The sequence below is a fragment of the Tupaia chinensis genome, unplaced genomic scaffold (genome assembly GCF_000334495.1).
Source record: "Tupaia chinensis unplaced genomic scaffold, TupChi_1.0 Scaffold000057_1, whole genome shotgun sequence".
NCBI lineage: Eukaryota > Metazoa > Chordata > Mammalia > Scandentia > Tupaiidae > Tupaia > Tupaia belangeri.
This window is the reverse complement of record NW_006159515.1, coordinates 6137002-6142179: the sequence shown is the minus strand read 5'-3', so window position 1 is coordinate 6142179 and position 5178 is coordinate 6137002. Positions and strand designations below refer to the sequence as shown.

General features: G+C 44.8%; 1 pseudogene; it reads right to left on the bottom strand.

Moving 5' to 3' along the window:
• Positions 1 to 3333: 3333 nt before the first annotated feature.
• Positions 3334 to 3779, bottom strand: LOC102468099 (peptidyl-prolyl cis-trans isomerase A pseudogene; annotated as a pseudogene).
• Between the last annotated feature and the right edge of the window lie 1399 nt (positions 3780 to 5178).

The window sequence follows — 5178 nt, the reverse complement described above, 5'->3', positions numbered from 1 at the left end:
TGATGGTGAGCAATCACATCGTAATGAGGAAGTGCAACCGAGATTGGCACACGCTCCACCCAAAGTGGGACGGTGAAGTCAAGTCCCGAGCTTAGGTCTGAGCGTTGTTGTGGAAACGTCGAAAAGGGAAAGATGAACGAAGAGAAAGGAATCGGTCAGCGATCCAGAAATCAGAGAGGAAAAGTGTTCATAGACAGTGTAAAGCAACGTCTATTTGTCTCTGGAAATGTATGAGGGGAGGTCTTCAGAAAGTTAATAGAAAATGCATATTATGGGGACCAGCAGTTGGTGTAATGGCTATGTCGCTGGACTCCCACGTAGTAGACCACAGTTTGAGTACCGGACCCAGTAGCTTAAACTCACACCAGGCGCGTGTCCGGGTGTGCCCGAGATGCCGAAAGGAGAATGGAGGAGGAGGGATTGTGGCATAGCCATTCCCCTTGGAGGGTGATTTCTCACTTTCTGTCTCTCTGTCTGTCTTTCTGGTGAGCGCACAGGCTCTATAGCAAAAACCTCTCAAAAAATGCATATTATGGAGAACTATGCAAGGATTTTAGGAAATTTTTCATCAAAATTAAGTTTTGTTTTGTTTGGCTAAAAGGCACATGTGCTTGCCAGAGCGAGAGAGAGAGAGAGAGAGAGAGAGAGAGATGAAGACTGAGAGGAGTAAGTGCCCTCCATGGGGAAAGGAAATTTGCAATCCCTCCCCATTTCTCCCTCCTTCCAGGACTTTGGGCATGGATACACTTGTAGCAGGCATTTTTCAAGCTGCTGGGTGCAGGATTCGAACCATGCTGCTGGCTATGTGGGATCTGGCTGTCTTAACCACCCAGCCATGAAGCCAGCCCTAAAATTGTATTTTAATTCCATTTTTCCACAAGCCATTTGAGGTTCCTTCAGATTAGCTGACTATGTCTTGACAAAAATATTGCTTACAGCACCTGGCTTCTTCCACTTTGATATTGTATTCACTGTACAACGCTGGGCTCAATTGTTTTTTTTCAAGGTGGTGTTTTTCTATTGACCTGCTAAAATGAAGACTGGACTGCTTTGAGTGTAAATTAATAAATGAGCACTTTGGGTTTGTTGCATCCCGCCCATATTAAAGGTCTCTTCACCCTCCAGTGAGTCTGAATTGCAGGACCTATAGTGCTAGGGATTCTGGAAACAGAGCTGAGGCTTCCAGCAACCTTCACGTCGCTTCCAAGGGAGCCTTTCAGAAACTGTGTGCACAGATTTGCACCCCAGCGTCATAAAGCCAAAAGGCCTAAAGCCAAGGCCCTTTTCCAATCCTTAGTGGCCGATGCCCGGCAGAGAGGTGTCACACCTTTGGTCAGACTACTCGTCTCTCCCTCTCCCAAGGAAGGATTTTGTTCTCCCATTTGCTCAGCTGAGGATGTAATCACATTACTTAAACAAGACAATAGGGTACCGGGGTGGGAAGAAGTCAGGACTTTTAAAATTGTTTAAGAGAGATTTTTTTGTGTGTGCACTTACTGGAGAAATGGAGAAAGACAGAGACAGAAAATAATGGGGGCTGGCAAGGTGGCATGGTGGATAAAGGCACTGGATTCCCTTATGGCTGACCACAGTTCGAGTCCCAGACCTGGAAACTTGCTTTCTCGCTTTCCCTTTCTCTCTTTCTCTGTCGCTGTCTGGTCAAATTAAAAAATTGTAACAACAAATGGAATTAAATAAATAAATATGGGGGGGAAAAAAAGAAAGTGAGAACTCACCCTCCAGAGGGAATGACCACACCACAATCCCTTCTTCCTTACTCTCTTGGGATTTTGGGCATGTGCACACATGTGCACGGTGTGAGTTCTAGCAGCCAGGTCCAGGACTCAAACTGTGGTCAACTATGTGGGATCCAGCAACGTAACCATTATGCTATCTGCTGGTCCCACCTTTTTTTAGAGAGAGTTTTTTTTTTTATATGTATAGGGTGTATGTGCTTACCAGAGAGAGAGATATTGAGAAATAACCTCCCGGGGGGATGACAGAGATGTTGGGCACGCATGCACACACGCCTGGGATGAATTTCAAGCTGCCAGGTCTGGGATTCGAACTGCTATTGGCCATGTGGGAGTCTAATGCCTTAATCACTACACCATCTTCTAGCCCCAAGAGGCCTTTTAAGTTCTAGGAGTTGGTCAGGGGGATGAGCCTGATCAAGCCAGTCAACAGCAACTGTCCCCCTCCCCCAGGGTAGAACAGATGAAAAGAGATTCTTACAAGCAGAATCTGAGCAACTGTCAATGCTAAGGTGGTTTACAGGGTGGGGATCAGGCCGTGGGGCACAGAACTAAGGAGGCACCCTCTCTCCGCACCCTGCAAGGCAGTGCCACCTTAACTTTTGTGTCCTTGGCACTTGCCTCATCCAATCTCATCCCTGGTAATTTAGGTCTTCTCCTTCCAGTGGTTCCACCCACTGGCATCTGGAACATCTGTGCTCTTTTTTTTTTTTCTTTTGAGAGGTTTTTGCTATAGAGCGTGTGCGCTCGCCAGAAAGACAGAGAGACAGAAAGCAAGAAATCACCTCCTGGGGGCATGGCCACCCTGCAATCCCTTCTTCCTCCATTCTCCTCTCGGGATCTTGGGCACACACGCACACGTGCCCGGCATGAGTTTAAGCCACTGGGTCTGGGACTCGAACTGCGTTTGACTACATGGGAGTCCCGCAACATAGCCATTCCGCCATCTGCTGGTCCCAGCATCTGCAGTCGTAAATCTTTAGCTCCAGACTTTGCCTTGGTCTGGTGGATTGAGCTTGCTCAGATCCTGGGTCCAGTTCTCCACTTTGGGTCCCCCACTTGATTTCATCATACCTGGAATTTCCTGGAGAGCTTAAAATAATTCAACCTCTTTTTGTATTGTCTGGAAATAGTTCTGTCTAGTGTGTGCCTGTTAATTTGTCACCAAAAGAGGACCTTGCCTAAAGAAAGGACTAACAAGTGTGCAAAACGTTCCCAACCTTTTCTGAAACTGTAGCTCATTATTTGTTTGTATTTGTAAGTTATGATTGTAAATTGCACCTGCACTTCTTGTTACTTACAACTTTTTGTTGTTGTTATTTAGTTTTTATTTCATAATCATAAACTTAACTTTGCAATTCAGCTAGATTTGGAGGGGAATAAGGAAAATATGGAACCCAAAGAACTGCAGCGAGAGCACAGGTCACAGGACATAGCGAGCAGATGGGGTGGAGGAGAGCTCTCCTGAACTACAGAAGGAAGGGTCTGGTGGTTAAGAGAAAACAAGTCATATCCATTAGAGCTGCCCACAGTCAGCAATGGTAATTTTCTTGCTGGTTTTGCCATTCTTGGAACCAAATCACTGCATGGCTTTCACGATATTCATGCCCTCTTTCACCTTGCCAAAGACGACATGTTTGCCATCCAACCACTCAGTCTTGGCAGTGCAGATGAGAAACTGAGAACCATTTGTGTTGGGTCCAGAATTTGCCATGGCTGAGATGCCAGGACCTGTATGTTTCAGGATGAAGTTCTCATCCTCGAATTTCTCACCATAGATGGACTTGCCACCAGTACCATTATGGCGTGTGAAGTCGCCACCCTGGCACAGAAACCCTGGAATAATTCTGTGAAAGCAGGAACCCTTATAACCAAATCCTTTCTCTCCAGTGCTCAAAGCACGAAAGTTTTCTGCTGCCTTTGGAACTTTGTCTGCAAACAGCTCGAAGGAGACGCGGCCCAAGGGCTCGTCGTCAACAGTGATGTCGAAGAACACGCAAGGGTTGACCATAATTGAGGGCGAGACACACGAGCAGCGGTGTCTGCAAAGTGGACTTACAACTTTTATAAACGAATAAATAAATAAATGCATAAGAAAAAAAATAAATGCCTAAGGAAAAAACTACAAGAGAAGAATAACTAGTAGGTCCTTTCCTGGCAGGAATCATGGAGGGCGTTCAGGAGAAGAAAAAGAAGGTTCTTGCTACGGCAGAAGCCCTTAAGAAAAAGTGAAGGAATTTTGCAGTGCTGAAGATCAAGTGGGAGGACGAAATTTGCTCAAAGATGCTTTGAAAAGGAAGCAGGAAGCTTATCTATGAGAAAAGCTAAGCACTATCGTAAGGAATGCAGGCAGATGTACAGAACTGAGACCTGTGTGACCAGGATGGCCAGAAGAGCTGGCACCCTCCAGGTCCCTGCAGAACCCAAACTAGCATTCGTCATCAGGCTCAGAGGTGTCACGGCGTGAACCCAAGGGTCCCAGAGGTGTTGTAGCTTCTTGCCTTTGCCATATCTTCAATGGCACCTTTGTTAAGCTCAACAAGGCCTCAATTAACATGCTGAGAATGGTGGAACCATATATTGCGTGGGGGTACCCGAACCTGAAGTCAGTAAATGAACTGATCTATAAGTGTGGCAAAATCAATAAGAGAATGGCAAATAAGAGATTGGCAAATAATCAATAAGAGAATGGCAATAAGAGAATGGCAATAAGAGAATGGCAAAATCAATAAGAGAATTGCTTTGACAGATACCCCTTGATTGCCTGATCTCTTGGTAATTTGGCCTCATCTGCCAGAATAGATTCATGAAAGCTATACTGTTGGGAAACACTTCAAAGAAGCAAGTAACTTCCTGGGGCCCTTCAAATTATCTTCTCCATAAGGTGGATGAAGAAAAGTACCACCCATTATGTAGGAGGTGGAGATGCTGGCAACAGGGAAGACCAGATCAACAGACTTATTAGAAGGATGAACTAAGATATCCACATGGTTATTCTGTAATCTGGTAAGTAAATAAATAGTAGCTGTCATCAGACCTCAAAAAAACTGAGAGGGAAAAAAAGAAAAACAAGAATAACTAGTAGGACCAGCAGGTGGCTTGGTGGTTAAGGCCAGCCTCCTACATGGCCAACTGTGGTTCAAGTCCTGGATCTGGTGGCTTGCTTTTTCACTTTCCCTCTCTCTGTCTCTCTCTCTGTCTCTCTCTGGCGAGTACACACACCCTATACCAAATCAAATAATAATAATAAATTTAAATAAAGAATTCTTTAAAAAAAAGAGTAATACTAAGCCAAGTAATTAGTGCTATATAATCCTATGATTCATGATACACAGCTGTAGTTGGCACGAAAAGTTTATGATGCATTGCTTGGTAAAAATTGGCTACCAAACTTTGTATGTGTATATAACCATGCTATTAAAAT